The 16,784-nt window shown below is 34.3% G+C and overlaps 1 protein-coding gene and 2 non-coding genes across 4 annotated transcripts in view; all 3 read right to left on the bottom strand.

Moving 5' to 3' along the window:
- Window positions 1–16,784, bottom strand: part of LOC105216953 (bone morphogenetic protein receptor type-1B) — a 206,213-nt gene that overhangs the window by 99,500 nt on the left and 89,929 nt on the right. The gene's annotated exons all lie outside the window — the stretch shown is intronic.
- On the bottom strand, window positions 10,657–10,729 carry Trnak-uuu (transfer RNA lysine (anticodon UUU)). The gene has a single exon. It is a non-coding gene; the product is annotated as a tRNA-Lys (tRNA).
- Trnaq-cug (transfer RNA glutamine (anticodon CUG)) lies at window positions 11,185–11,256 on the bottom strand. Its single transcript has one exon. It is a non-coding gene; the product is annotated as a tRNA-Gln (tRNA).

Genomic DNA, 16,784 nt, shown 5'->3' with positions numbered 1-16,784 from the left:
TCGATATATTTTCTTTTCTTTTCGATAATTTATTTATTAATTATTTTAATATTCACGAAATATTTTTGTTTAACTTAAATTGAACCATATTTTAAATAAAATATTAGTTTTCGAAAATCGAATTTTCAATAAGTTTTATTTTCAATACTTTTCAATTTTAATATTTTTAAATACAGTGGAATTTCCATAACTCGAACTTCTATAACTCGAAGACCTCCATAACTTGAACCCTTGAATTGGCAATAGCGTTTAGAAGCCAAATTTCATACAAATTGCCTTCCTTAACTCGAATTTCTATAACTCGAAGTTATCCATAACTCGAACTCTTGAAGAGGCAATAGAAGGAAACTTTCATACAAATTTCCTTCGATAAATCGAACTTTTTGGTCAGGGCATAATACAAAATTTAAAATTTTACTATCGAGGCAGAATATTAAAAGAGTCCCTCTATATTGTACGGAGGTTAACATAAAATATGATATTACACTTATGGATTGCATAAATCATCTAACTAAGGAATGGGATATAGACGTGAAGAGCCAATAATAGCGAACTGCAACAAACAAAACTAAAGAAAATATGAATGAAATTCTATAACTCGTCTCTCTAACTTCAAGTTTTTTTGTGGATTATGGTGATTCGAGTTAGAGAAATTCAACTGTATTTTGTTTTCTTTTCGATAATTTATTTCAAATTGAACCATATTTTAAATAAAAGATTAGTTTTCGAAAATAGATTATGAATTTTCTATTAAAACTATCGATAAAAAATTTACTAATTTAATTTAATTTTTTTCTTTTTCTTAATTCTAATTTAATTTATTTTTACTACTTTTTTATATTAATATCTTTAAGTAAAAGCAACGATTATATTAAAGTAATGCGTCAACTGGGTGGATCCTAAATATGGATATTTTGCTTAGAACATGTTTTGAAGTTGTTCTCAAAATTTGAACGTCTCTAAGTTCAGAATGACAGCCAGTGACTTTATTCAACAGAAATATATTTAATTTGAATTGAACGATATTTTTAAACGTAAGATTAATTTTTCAAAAATCGATTATGAATTTTCGAATTAAAATTGTCGATAAAAATTCCGATACATTTCATTTTCGGTACATTTTTTATTTCAATATTTTAAAAAAAAAATAGAACGTTTTTATTAGAGCAATAACTCTAATTTTGAGTGCTCTTTCAACTGGGTGGATCATATGGACGGATAGTTTGTTTAGAACATGAATTGCAGATCTTTAGAATAGCGGCAAGTGAAATGGCAGTCGATTTCCGAGTAAAACACTCGGAACTGTTGTTAACCAAAAACATTATAATTAAGGTTAAGGGATTAGGGGTAGTCAGGATTTTCAAAAAATGAACTGGTGACAATTGTAACTCGAAAACCGCTCGGTAGATTTCAATGAAATTTCTACAGCTTTTAGAATGCAAAATAAACTCAGGCCTGAACCAAAGATTTTTTTTCAAAAATGTCGATTTTTGTTGTTGATTTTTTCCCGAAAATCTAGAAAAAAAATTCTTGAGGCCGCCATTTTGTTAATTTTTAAAACAAAAGTTTGGTTCATACCCAGGATTATCTATTTATAAAACTAATTTTTTCATCCGATTGATTTTAGATGAATCTCCAAGGACTTATGATTGTCACCGCAAGACCTTTCTTTGAAACTGGGTCAACACAGATAGCTATAACTTTGGATATTATATTTTGATTCAAATTTTCATAACTTTAAGTCAAAACATTGTATAATAATGCCATATTATTAATTTTGTAAGATAACACGATTTAATAACAAAAAAAATTACTGAAGATTCTCAGTTTTTCGTGTCTCTGACTATCCCCTTAAGTTGAGGTTAGGATTAAGTTTGGAATAAGGTTTCGGGAAAGATGCCATGAGACCAATCAGGCTGGCGCTACAAATTGATTTCGTAATATCTAAGGTTAAACAGATACCATAAACTGGCTCATAAAAATAACTGATTTATGAAACCGTATTTTAAAAGTTTGTAAGTTACCTCTATTGGCAATATTTTTTAACTTAGAAACTGTTCAGTGAATAATTTTAAATACTCTTTTAAACTGATTTTTCTTTCTACGCTGTAAGCTAATCTTGTCTCTGACTTATTGAGTAGCTTCCATTCAAACTTTTCAAAAGCAACACCGATGTTATGATCTCATGCTACTAAGCGACTAATCGAATTTAAAACAACGTTAAGAATAATAAAATATAATTTCACATTTAACTATAATGACTTCCTTCTATTACTAAATCATTGGCGAACTTCCGCTGTTAAATAAAAAAATCACAAACGAAAATTGAAGTTTTGTATTCACACAACAATAAATTAGAGTTTTATAAGAATTATGATAAACATACATATGCTTATATGTTCATAGCTGTTTGTATCTCTACATGTGTTTATAATCAAATTTGCATGCATCGATTATTAATCGCTTATTCCAGGTAGTCATAATTTAAGTTTCCTTCTACGAGAAACAAGCAAGCTCCTGCGGCTATACCCACACTACAGCAGTGACCTCGCTTGCCACCTCTTCGTGCCACACGGCGAATGGCCAATGCCTATACATATATGTAAGTATATATATAATCGCACAATAAATTGTTGTAGTTTGTGGTGCTGTGGTCAAAATTCAGTTTTGCCTTCATGTAACACCTCAGTTCCTTTTTGGGCAAAATAGTTGTTGTACTTTTTTCGATTTTATTTTGACCATTTGCCTTTTTGCGCAATTCTTTGACAGCAAAAATATTATTTGTGTCTCATAAATTTCCATTTCACACCTGAGTAGCATTTAATAATGATTCCTATTAATTTTGTTCACACAGATGCAAAATAAAATAAAAGCAATAAAAAACAACAAACAAAGAATAAAACCAATTTGAGAGGAGAAAAAACGAAAGGCTGCAAAAGGCATGAAGTTGACAGCAACACATTTAACGTGTAAAAAACGATTTACCGCCATTCAGCGGCACTATCATCATCATCACTGACCATCAGCGGTTGCGGTGGTTTTGGCGAAAGAGCTGAGGAAGTGAGCCACACAATGCCGATTTTTCGCCACGAAGTATCATATGCGCTTTCGTACGTAATCTCTACAGTCTAGTCTGCGGAACGAGTTCTCTCTTTTGTTGCTGGTAGCTAGCAGAATCTCCTGTCTTGGAAATCATAAAATAGTGCCAGCTGCCTTAAAGCGCTCGGCTCTACTAGCTGCCGTGCGTAATTATATTCATATTTCCTGCCTAATTGTACATTTATTAGTGTCGCCTTGATGGGTATGTACTAAATTTTTTCTTATAGAAATATACTTATATTATAAAAAAGTTCATTCTTTCACTAAATACTGGCCATTCAACTCTGATTAAAGCTTGATTTCTTTCATCCTTCATATAAAACCTCTGTAGAATTCATAAATAGTAACTAGATGAGATGAAAACTTTGAAAATGCATTTTTTATCAAATGATCGAAGAATTATCGGGTTCGCTTACCGGAAATCAGGTCTACAGTACCAGCGGTACTTAGTAAGATAGCAGAGCTCTAGTTTTATTGATCCGGAGATCGGATCACAGATATTCCTTAGATAAACAAATCACAATTCTCAATACAACATTATATATTTCCCTTCTCTCTGAACTTCTATTGACTTTGAGTTGTTGTTTGTGTGTTGATATCTAAACCTGCTTGAACCGGCAAGGATAAGTCAATAGTCACCGAAGTTATCTAACGGAAGTGTTGTACCAAAGGTAGAGAGATGTTAGATCGGTGGGCTTAATAGGGAATGCAAGTAGGTGGTTAGAGTCATGCGGGCACTCTTTGCATGCAGGACATACTATATTGGGTATGTTGGGATTCAGTCTGAATAGGTAATCTATCCAGAACGAAAAAATCTATCCAAAGAACAAAATTGCGCGAGCATCACTCTAGTTTCGAGAGGCAACCTGTTTGGATCGGTTTAAAGTTGACTTTCAGTTACCTTGACTCAGGAGTATCTGAATCATATTTATTGACTTAACCAAAGCTGCTGCATGACAGTATTAACTATTGAATCAGACACCAGCTCAAGAGAATTCAATGATTTTAAAATCTCGGTTACCATTAAGCTTGTCTAGGAAATATGATATAAAAGTTAGTTCGGTAAGATAATGTAGATAAAAAATCAGGCTGAAAGTCAAATGAATGTATACTACAATAGCTAGACAAGACTCACTGAGCATCCACGACCCCGAAATCAACTTCAGTACAGACGTTGAATATATTAGCTCTTTAAACACGCTGAAGTCATATACAATCCTTTTCTCAACTTTTAGTCGGAAAACCCGAAAAAGTTCCCCGCACTTCCAAATTTTTATGAATAGTCCCGGAGTATTGGACTTTTTATATGTTCTGAATTCTCAGTAGATCTTTCAGTCTTTGTACACAGACGTTAAATATATTAGCTCTTTAAACGCGGTAGATTCATATAACATCCCTTTCTCAGCTTCTTTCTCATATTTTCAGTCGAACTCAAATAGGGTAGTTAGAAGTATATTCTAACAGATTTCTCTTCCAAATTTTTATGCACAGACCTGGACTTATGGACTTTCATATTCTGAATTCTTCGGATATCTATTAGCCTTTGTACAGTCACCAATATTACGTTACGTCTCAGACCCAAATTAAAACTCCTCGCTTTCAGAAGTTTTATAGACATCTAAATATTCAAAATTCGACAAATTTCCCTGATCTTAAATCTGACCAAGTGAGAAACGCACTGAATACCTTTCTAGAAAGTTTCAGTTATATAATAAATTAAGGATCCTAAGTAGACATCTTCAATTCAACAAATCGACGTAATTGATTGATCTTCATTTAAAAAACTCGTTGAAATCCATTATAGAAAATTCTAGTTTTTTAACAAAACTAAGAACCCTAAGTAGGTCGAACTGGTTCCCCATTATTGTTTTACATCACCGAGCGGTATTTTTGGTTTTTCTTCCAAAAAAGCATTGATCACCCACCTACCCAGTAAATTTAGCTACTGTTTAGCGAGAATAAGACCAGCATCCGGCAGTTTATTATACGCTAACATTGTTGCGCAATTCTCGCACTTTATTAGTGGGTGGTCAGAGAGTGCATCCAAGCAACTGCGCTCCACCACAAAAACAAGTCGCCTCGCTGAAGTAATTTTAGTTTCAGGTTACAAAAGAAAACCACTGATTGTATTTCCCCCCACACACAAATTTAAATTACAACACCAAAGAGTAGAGCGAATAAAGGGAGGCCACAAAAACAACAAAATGTGATGTGATGTGTGGGTTTCTCTTTGCGGTTTTAGCAGTGAAGTGACTTGATTTCCACATTTAATTAATATAAATTATAAAATAAACCAACCAGATTTCCCTCCATACGCATACAAAGACGAGACACTTGCGTGTATGTGTCTTCGCAAGTGCGTTGATGAATGAAGACAACGTAACCGCAGGTAACGTAGAGCTCGTAACGCGGCAACAAAGTTGTAATTGCCAATGAACCTACCGAGGCTCTTATTGCAGCCAACTTCGCAACGTCGTCCGGATTACATACGCACACCAGCGGTAGCCGCGTCTTCACAATCGCCTTCAGTGTCGTCGTCGTCAGGGTTTCAGAAACCGCAAACGTGTGCCATAACTCAGCTAAAATGGGTAGTAATTTGTACGTTGCCACAGCCAACTCACAGCTCTCCGTTCTTCTCCGGCTCCCAGTTCTCATGCGGCTCCCAGTCCTCAGCACCCAATGTAACCGAACTAATAAAAGCGTTCGTTCGTTGATGATGCACACCAAGGCGGCTAAAGTGACGCTCCGGCAACAATTTGTTGAGTCGCGGCTTGTATGTCTGTCGTTTGCTGCTTCGCCGCTGGGCACGGATGCGCTTGTCATTTCTGACAGATGACTTTTAGACGCTGCGCAGCTAGCGCTTAGAAGCAATGATTGTAGTTTGCGTCTGTAAATTAGTATTTGTCGCTACGTTCAACATTTCCTATGTACTTTTGTTACCAACTACGAGCGGAGCGTGGAAAATTCTAAATTGCTTAGACGAAGTTCCACAATGTACTTGCTGATTCTACACTGTTAAAATACCGACATATACACATATTTTCGTATAACATCAATCAGTTGCCTAGCACAACTCTGCACCAACAGTTACAGCAACACTTTAAGACCGTAAGAAGCTGTCATTCAAAGCGTTGGCAATTCAACGCTTAAATTTTTTATTCATAAAACGTATTGCTGCTTTGGATGCATTACTTGGCCTTAACCAGTTTCATGCACTCCTGTTGTGTGTCTTGCTTGCTTGTTGCCACAGCTGTTCGCGGCATAGTGGCCTGCCTACGCGCTTCCTGCCACATCAGTGTCGGTCTCATCTGCAATTTTCGCCATCATCATGTGTACCTCTACATCTACCGCTTCATCCATCTTCGCCCTCTGAATCTCCTCCCAGTATTCGCTGTTTCTGTGAGTTTGTGTTGTTTGGTACCCAGTTCTATAATTAAATGTTGTGGTTATATGACTGCGATACAATCATCCATTACCAACCATAACCACTCGCAACTAGCTTTAGCAGCATTTATACATTTTTAATCCATACAGGGTCTCAAACATGGAAAAACTCCAGAAAACTTCTTGGAAATCATAAAATAGTGATAGCTGCTTTCTAGCTCTTGACTCTACTTTCTCTGTAAAACCTGTGGAGTCAGATACCATCCTCTTCGCAACTCTCTTGAGATTTCTCATATTTTCTGTCGATCTCAAGCAGTGTATTTAGAAGTCTATTGAAGTATTCGAGCTTTAAATAATAATGGAATTCTTGATATAATATTATATCAGACTTCTCTTCTCAATTTTGATGCAGAGAATGGGAGTTATGGACTTATGTTCTGAGTTCTTTAGGAGATCTATTACCTCTTGTAGTATTCACGAAAATCGGAGAAATTGCTCAAAAATCGAAATCACATGTATATTGTCAATTCAGACAAGAAATAAAATCCAACGCTTTCCGAATATGTATGTCTTTTAGACTTCATAATGTTCTAAAATTTCTATTTGTACAGAGTTGAAATACAATTCAGGTTTCGACGTCCTATGACATATTAGAACTATTTAAGCACTGTATCTACAATCTTTATCGGTTAATATCGTAAGATTGGGAATCATTCGAAATGTTAGTTAGAGATCGCGTTCAGGTGCCAACGAGAATCTTTAAGATGGTCCGAAGAGAGTAAAATATGAGAACGGAGCGTAACTAGAGTCTAGTCAATCGACATAAATCTCAACAAAACAAATTTGCTTTGCTACATTGAAATCGTCTGAGGTTCTGTAATCGTATCTTATTCGAAATTGCAGACAATTAATTGAACCATAAAATGGAGAAGAAATTAAGTATAAACAGAAAGGAGGAAATGGAAATGGAATTCGACTAAGGTATTTTAGTAAAAGAACATTTAACAGATTCTTTCGTAAGATATGGCCTTCGACCAAGGTAAATTCAGCTTCAAAGAGTTATAAGTCAAAACTTTGACGTTTTTGTGTGTGTATAGAAAATAGCTGTAGTATTCGACACCTGGAAACTTTAACCAGTGACAATGTTAATGGTTTATCAGTTTAAGAAAGTCAAGTCTGTTAATACAAAGACTTATTTTTTAAACTATTAGAAAATATTCAACAGTTTAGAAGTCTTTTTATCTTTTCACTTTAGAATATGTCGTTATATAATAAATGATTTTCAATTCAAAATTTCAAAAGCGGTAAAAAAACAGTTTCCAGACGCTGAACCCAATTTTCGACAACGTGAAATCGGCCGATACTGCTGCAATTTCACATTCGATATTCGTGCGAAGTTTATCAATCGTCGTTGGCTTGTTGGCATAGATCATAGACTTGGCATAGCCCCACAGGAAATAGACTAACGTCGTCAAATCACACGACCGAGAAATAAATCGATTGTGACATTCGCTGTGGCACCGTCCTGTTGGAACTAGATATTGTCCAAGTCCATATCATCCGATTTGGTCTAAAAATACTCGATTATTATCAGTCTTGATCATCACGGAATAAGTACCGCCCAATGACGACGCCGGCTCATAAACTCAAGTGACTCAAGGAGCACGTGTGGAATGCTGCCTGACATATATTTTTTTTTAATTTTAATAATATCCACTCGTTGTTGAAACGTATATCTCTCCATGATGAAATGGAAAACCTTACTGAAGAGAAATCCTTATCGGTTTACTTTTGTAGCTTTCCTTTCGAAAAACCCTTTATTATATTATTATTAATTCATTATTTCATAATAAAATTTATTTATTTTATCGATATTTAACTTCTACTAAAATTTAATTTTCATAACATTTTTCCACCATTGCACCCTGTATGCGAAACGCTAGGAATTACGCGATTGACTTGGTAGCCGTTTATCGCTTAATAAATTGTGCCACGCGGATTAGGTTATTTATTAATGTGTTTATAAATTAATATCGACGATTTATGCCAACGCGCGGACAACAACAACAACAACAATAAAAATAACATGACATAATTATAACAAAAATAGTAATATATAGTATGTTACTCGGCGCAACACAGTCAACAGACCGCATACATTGTTGCTATAAAGGCATTTGCGCATTTTTCTTGTACTCCATATATTTTTTTTCTTATTTCTTTTCATGCTTTTTGCACTTTATTGCTAGTTACAAAAATAACAACAACAAAAATAACAGCTTTGTACTATTTATATTTTAACTACTTTTCAAGCGCTTGTTGTTGGTTTTGTTTTTCTTTATTTTTTTCTTTTCTTTTTTACCTTATTGCAGTCTCTCCCCTCTTTTTTATGAAAATTAATGAGCAACTAATTTGATAATAATTTTCGTTAAACTCGCAATTCAACAAGTTAACTAACCACTTTGTTAACCCACCAACAACTTGGATACATAGTACTATCTTGCATAGATGTATATAAACATATGTATAGCAACATATTTATGCGTGTCTGGTTTAAAAAGGAATTAATGTTAGTGGATGTTGTTGGAAAAATTGCCAGTTAATTGAAAAATTGTAACGGCGATAAAGAAAACACAGCTAAGTAATAAAATATTTATATGTAGCTATGTATAGAGATATATCAATGTAAAAACATTTGCTGTGTTGCGGAAAAATAAGTTACTTAGCTGCCGTCCACTTGAAAATGAATAATTTACGCTTTTCATGCTTTTAAGTGGCATTTATGACACCGCCGCTCGGTTGGGTGGACACAACTACAAACAACAACACACACATAAATGTGGGGTACAAAGTGGTAAACAAGGCATACGCGTGTGGAGTGACAAATGTGGGCCACACATCAAGATGTCGCATTGCGGTGAAAACCATTGCGGGGATTCGGTTTACGATTAGTGTGAATTATTAGCGAAAATTCAATTACAAATGGCATAAATATATTTTCTCTAGAAAATTTTAAAATAAAAAAAATACAAAAAAAAATGTAAAAAATTTAAAATTAAAAACAAAAAAAAAAAATAAAAATAAAAAAAAATAAAAATAAAATAAATTTTAAAATTCTTTGAAAAGATTATTGGTTGTAAATTTGGATTAGTCGACTATCAGATCTCGATCGTAAATAGTTGTTTCTGCGAACAGCTTTGTGGAATATTACTATAAAGATAACCCCAAATCGACTAACAAATCCGGCCGTTTCGGTTAGATAAAGTATGTTTCTTTCGTAAAACGCGATTTCATGAAATGGAAATCAATAAATTTACTTCGACTTAGATGCCTTAGAGGTGTCCTCTCCTCCTTTACAAACCAATACAAAGAAGACCCACATAAGCCCACTCATCTAACACCGCACATCTCATGGTCCGACCCCATCGAAAGAGATCGTTTCCTGGAACACCCGTAAGATGACTAGGTCTCCTATAAGATGTCTCTTTTTATGAGCTTTGCAATTCTCGTTTGCTAAAAGCTCACACTTCGTTGCTTGTTCGTGAATTCTTGGCCAAAAAATACTCTAACGATGCCCCAGGCTCCATATTCGCCAGACCGGGCTCCGTGTGACCTATTTCTTTTGCCAATAATAAAGAAAACCTTAAAGGGCAACGAGAAATCGCTGAGGGAATCAAAAGCTATGCCAAAAATCGAGCTTGAGAAGTGTTTCGACGATTGAAAAATTGCATAATATCGAATGGGAACTATTTTGAAGGTGACAATATTAGTAATGTAAGCGTACGAATAAAAAATGGTTCAAAAACGAAAATTCCCGTTATTTTTTGAACACATCTCCTATAATGTATTTCTTATAAAATAAAAATCTTCCATAAATCCAGTAAGAGAACGTTTAGAACCGATCTAAGAGAACCTAAAAGATTATAGCACTCTGTCAAGTATTGTCATTTCAAGGAAAGTTTAAATGTTCTACTTATTGTCACTTTCTTTTCTTTTGTTTATTACGAAACGTTTTGCTGACTGTGAAATCTTCATTATTTTTACTCAAAACATTATTACTACCTTAATCAGTAAAGTAAAGGAAAATTTAGAAAATATGTCACTTCAAATTATTAAGTAGAAAATTATTAAAAAAAAAAAAGTTAAAAACAAAATAACAAAAAAAATTATTACCGCCCGAGCAGGGACTTGAACCCTGGACCCTTGGATTAAAAGTCCAATGCTCTACCGACTGAGCTACCCGGGCACATATTTGTACGCTGACAAATGGTGCAGATGAGCACAAGTAATGAAGCACAGTGCCTGTTTACTCTGCTAAAGAACATTGTCTGTGCTTGTTTGTGTTTGCTTTTGGCTTTGAAGCAATTTCTTTGTTAGAGTAATGAAGTATTCATGTGTCAGAAGCAGAGGAAAATGAAAGAGCACAGGCAAATTTTGATTATATAATTTAAAATAAATATAAAATAATAAAGTGAAATAAGAATCCACCTAATGGAAGAAATAATTAGTAAAACAGAAAGAATCCAAAACAAAATATTTAAAATCTTAATACAATTTTTATATATTTTATTTTATTATTTAATTTTTTGATTTATATACCAAAAATCATGGCAATAGCACATTGAATAGAAAAAAAAATATTTTTTTTTTAAATATTTTTTTATAAAATTAACTTCTTAAAAAAGACACAACCAGAAATTAAGGTTCCACCGAGATTTGAACTCGGGTCGCAGGATTCAGAGTCCTGAGTGCTAACCACTACACCATGGAACCGATGCACGATCAACGCGCTAAGGGCTATATCATTGGTATTGTGTGCTTGGGTGTAGTGGCACAGCAAAGAAGATTCAGATAATTTTATTGTTTACATACGAACAATTTATATAAGCTGTAGTATGTCGGCAAATTGTTGTTATTGTATTATTGTATATAGAATAGATAACCATATACTTATATTGTTGATGACGCAATGTGAAAGTTCTTTACAAATGTACGTAAAAAAGTTCGAATTTTACCTAGAAAATCACGATAAACAGGTAAATCAGGTGAAAGTACATTCTATTTTAGTTAAAACTTTACTTTCGGCATTCAGACTAAGAAGTCTTCTATCTAAAATTACAAAGCGCTGATTTAAGTACTTGTTGTTTAGTCAATTGTTGAACTGAACCCAAATTTTTATGATGATAGGGACGTTAGATCCTAAACCAAAATATATACTTATATTCACCCCAGCGATTCCAAGTCGCCTCAAATTGTCTCGAAGCCTCAATAGCTTGTGAATCAATCATTCTTATATAATGAAAATCTGTTTTAATAATGACGTTCTTGGCGAAGAATTCCCGAAAAATCAGATAGAGATCCCTTAGATATGTACATTTATAGAACTTGAAACAATCTTGCTTTCTGCTATTTATCCCAAAGTTTTCTACGACCTTTGACAGTTTCAATAAAGCGATGACTTTGTTCAATGCATAAGGAAGAGTAGGAAAAACTTTCAAATCAGCGAATGGGGTTGAAGTTAAGATATGGATGTTTTGCTTACCTCTAAACCCACGCCATCCATCGGATGTCTTCTTGAAATCCCTAAGAGTTTTGTTCAACTGAACTGAAATTATTCATGATTTTCGCAAAACCGTTCTCAAAGAATACGGCAGTTTGACTATAAAACCTTGGAAATAAATATAATGATTTATAGAGTATTACAACACATCTTCAATTTGCGGCTTCTCTCCTCTGTTTCAGATATGTATGTATGTATGTTCTCTTTCCAAAAACTCCAGATGCAGATTCCACTCAATACAAGAGAGCCACAGCCCGAGATTTTATATATTAAAGACAGTTTTCTTTGCAGAAAAACCTTTACATTTGGAGCTTTGTTTCTAGAACTGCAGGTAAGTATATATTCCGCAAGAAATATTAGTATTTTCTTTGCTCACAATTGTTCGGTTCATGTGATTTACAAAGCAATTAAAAACACTCCCTTTTTGTGGTTCGGTGCACTGTAATCAATAAGAAATGCAAAATCCATATCACGCGAAAGATAAAGAGCCCGATTCCGATAATACTTCTATTTTTTCGTTGCAAATATATGAGTAAAGGTTGAAAAGACTTTATATACATAAATGTACATAGTGTTAGCGCATGACATAGCTTTATATTTTTATCAAATTACGAACAATTTTACTATGACACGGTACTTTATATAGATAAGTAAATATATTTTGATTATTGAAAATCGCCTTAATTCATTCATTCATTCTTATAAAAATATGCAAGTATAATTGAATTTTTGACATTAGTAAAAAATACGACCCTGGACCTTGAGCAAAAAAAAAACTTACGCGGCGTACCAAGGGCCGTCTATTTAATGGAGCGAACTTTTGTTGACTGTATAATGTTAAGAAATGGACATGTCCATTGACCACCTTGGTCATGTTACCTATGGTTAGAAAATTTTATTGGGAGTATGGTCTTTGAGAATTAACCAGCTACGACTGAACAGTTAGAAAACAACATTCGACCAAATATTGGCGTGACACAATTGGAATGACGGGACGGGACACAATTGATGATGATCTTCATAAGACACAGTTGCGGTAGCCACATGTCCGAAAATCTCCTACCACCGTGTTTAGATAAGATTTGCCAATCTCGCCTAGGCACATTTGTAATCATGAAGGGCTTCATACCGAGATATCATACTTAAAAATTGACGGCCTATATTGAAAATAATAATTTCCTGGATGTTGGATTATCCAGGTCTCCAGAGTTAATACTCCCTGACGTCTTGCTGAGATGTAATTCAAAAAGCAAAGTAATTAATGGAGTTTAAGACAAACATTTGAGTCGAAATCATAACTTTACCAATGGAGGAAACAGTAATGGAAAACTAAGCGGTAGTAGCTCATTTTGATGTGACTAAATCAGTAAATAGTCAATATAAATTGAAAAATTGCAAATTAAATAAACAGATACAATAAAAATAAAAAAGAGTGGCTCCTTTTCTAAAATATACAATGTCTAAGGCACACTTCTTCTTCTGACTAGCGTAGACACCGCTTACGCTGTTATAGCCGAGTCCACAACAGCGCGCCCCGCATCTCTCCTTCTGGCAGTTTGGCGCCAATTGGTTATACCAAGCGAAGCCAGGTCCTTCTCCACATGGTCCTTCCATCGGAGTGGAGGTCTCCCTCTTCCTCGGCTTCCACCAGCGGGTACTGCATCGAACACTTTCAGAGCTGAGAATATCGAGCTTAATAAATGCTCGAAAATTCCACGAGAAAATCCGGCGACTAACTAAAGGTTTCAAGACCGGAGCACACTCCTGTAGGACCCCCAGAGCTGATCTAGTTGTTGATGACCTGGCTATATTGAGTTTGTGGAGGGAACACTTCTCCAACCTGCTGAATGGCAGTGAAAGTACAACATTCCCCAATCGACGACGATGGAACAGATGTTCCATTGCCCGACCGTGAAGAAATTAGAATAGCAATTACCCGCTTGAAGAACAACAAGGCAGCGGGGGCCGATGAGCAATTCAACGACCGAGCAATTCAAATACGGTGGCGAAGAGCTGATAGGGCCGGAAGAAAGCATGCCTGACGATTGGAATCTCAGTGTACTCTGCCCAATCCATAAAAAGGGACACCCCACAATCTGCGCCAATTACCGTGGGATAAGCCTTCTTAACATCACTTATAAGGTTCTAACGAGCGTACTGTGTGAAAGACTAAAGCCCACCGTCAACAAACTGATTGGACTTTATCAGTGTGGCTTTAGACCTGGAAAATCAACATCTGACCAGATATATATAGATACTGGAAAAAAGTCTAAGACACACAGTAACTCTTAAAATAACCAACTAGAACCTCAAGATTAGAAAATTTTATAATTTTTTCATAACATTTTTGAGTAAGCACCTTTTAATCGCATGCGATTAATTATAAAATACGATGGCGTTAAATATTTTTCGGACTCTAAATGTTTTTTTTATGTTACTTTGATAAGACTGTAATCGAATAATTTATAGCGGTTTTTCGTGGAAATATAAGCTTCAAAGTAATCATTATCAATGCATTACTGCAGCGTATTTACGATGACAATATTAGAAATTATCAAGGCAAGGACAGAGAACTTTGCTGTTATTGTTCATAAAAATATAAATTTATTTTTTTTCATGTTGGCAATAAATAAATCATATAATAAAATAACAACAACTGCCCTGCTAACATGACAAACATAATAAAATTGAAAAATACACGTTTGAGACCAACATTTTCACATATGAGTGTGGAGAACCCTATCACTTATTAATGCACTATTATTGTTGTTATTATTGCTAATGCGGTGCGATTCCTAGAAATTGACCATTTGTGCGAAATGTAAAAGAGTAATAAAATCGCATGTGCGCAGAATTTGCAATAGAAATATTTATTATTTGATTTTTATGGTTGTTGTTGCTTTTGTGAAAATCTGCATCGCAAGTGAAAAATGCGCAACAACAACACGCGCTTGACAGTCCACCACAACTTGGTGCAATTTGTGCGCAGAAATCATTTGCTAGCCGCGCACTTGTTTGCGCATGCGCAGCAATTTGTGTGGCTATGGCAATAACAGCAACAACTGTGCAACGCGTATTCTCATCAGTAAAATCGCAATCGGCAATTGGCAATCGACAGTCGTCGTCGGCAACCGTTGCACGCAGCGCTGCTGTTGTGGTGAGTGGTGAGGCGGTGGTTGCAAGAGCGGAGGTAGTTTGTGGTGGAGCTACTACTGTACTGTTAGTGAAGTCAAGTCTAGTCTTTTTTGTAAGCATATGGCTGTGTGTGTCTTTGAGCGCACGCACGTTTGTGCTGTTATTTAATATGCAGCGTGTGGCGTTGCTGCAGCGACAACAACAATGGCAAATTGGAGCACGTGCAAATTACAAATTGTTTATTGCATTTATGAGACACTGGAGCATGACAACAGCAACAACAACAAATTAAAGAAAAAAACTGCGTAAGTAAATTTGCGTATTTATTGCATTTTAAATGTTATTACCTTGTTGAATAGGCAATAAAAAACAATTCGCGCTTTGAATGCGTAAATATCGCAGTCGCGTTGTCAAGTGTATGGGAAAAGTTGGGAGTTGTTTATTGAAAAAAAAATGTAAATAAAAAAAAAATGAAAAAAAAAAATAAAATAAAACAAAATAAAATAAAATAAAATAAAATAAAATAAAATACAAAAATAAAATAAATTAAAATAAAAAAAGAAATAAAATAAAAATAAAATAAAATATAAGAAATTAAATTAAAAAAAAAATAAAATAAAATAAAAAAAATAAAAATAAAATAAAATAAATTAAAAAAAAATAAAATTAAAATAAAATAAAATAAATTAAAATAAAATAAAAAATAATAATTAAAATAAAAAAAACTAAAATAAAGAAGAAAATAAAAAAATAAAATAAAATAAAATAAAATTAAAATAAAATTAAAATAAAATTAAAATAAAATTAAAATAAAATTAAAATAAAATAAAAATATTAAAAAATAATAATAATAAATTAAATTAAAGAAATAAAAGATTAAAAAAGTAATTAAACCAAAAATAATTTTTTTCCGGACGTTAAAGACTATTATCCCATGAATATAATCAAAGCAACTCATTCTAATTAACCAAAAACTAATTAACCAACCGCATTATATACATAATACATAGAATTGCTGAAGAAACTACTGAAGGTTGATCCAATGGATCTCACTTAGACAGCTAAAATCGCTAATCCTTTGTAAAGCCGCAAACTCCTAAATGTAGATACGACAGACCTTCAAAAGTCGACCAGAGACCTTTGAGCCTGTTACAAATTTCTGAAGGCGGGTAATATCTAAACAGATCAATTCATCTGGTTTTCCGAAGCTAATGCCACCGAGATGGATCAGCCTTAGACTGGCAAATGCTGAAAAGTGAAGGAGAAAGTGCCTAGACGTTTCAATCTTGTATTCCTCCATGCAGCCAATGTATCGGAAACTTGCATCCAGCCTCAGGGCATGCTAGTCCATTGGACAGTGGCCAGTGAGACTCCTACCATTGCGGCGAGTTGAACTTTGCTAAGAATAAATAGTTCATTGGACATCGTACGATCCACAATAGATCAAAGGAACTCTAAGCCACGCAGGTGTTGATCATTAACCGGTTGTTAATGACTCAGCTCGTACGAGGTCCACAGATCCAGTGCCAGAATGGATGAGGACAGTGGGGCACCAGCTCGCATCAATCTGATTAGGTTTACAGCGCTCTTAAACAACTGGAACTAA

This window comes from Zeugodacus cucurbitae, chromosome 3 (genome assembly GCF_028554725.1).
Source record: "Zeugodacus cucurbitae isolate PBARC_wt_2022May chromosome 3, idZeuCucr1.2, whole genome shotgun sequence".
NCBI classification, from domain to species: Eukaryota; Metazoa; Arthropoda; class Insecta; order Diptera; family Tephritidae; genus Zeugodacus; species Zeugodacus cucurbitae.
This window is presented reverse-complemented; position numbering and strand designations above follow the sequence as displayed.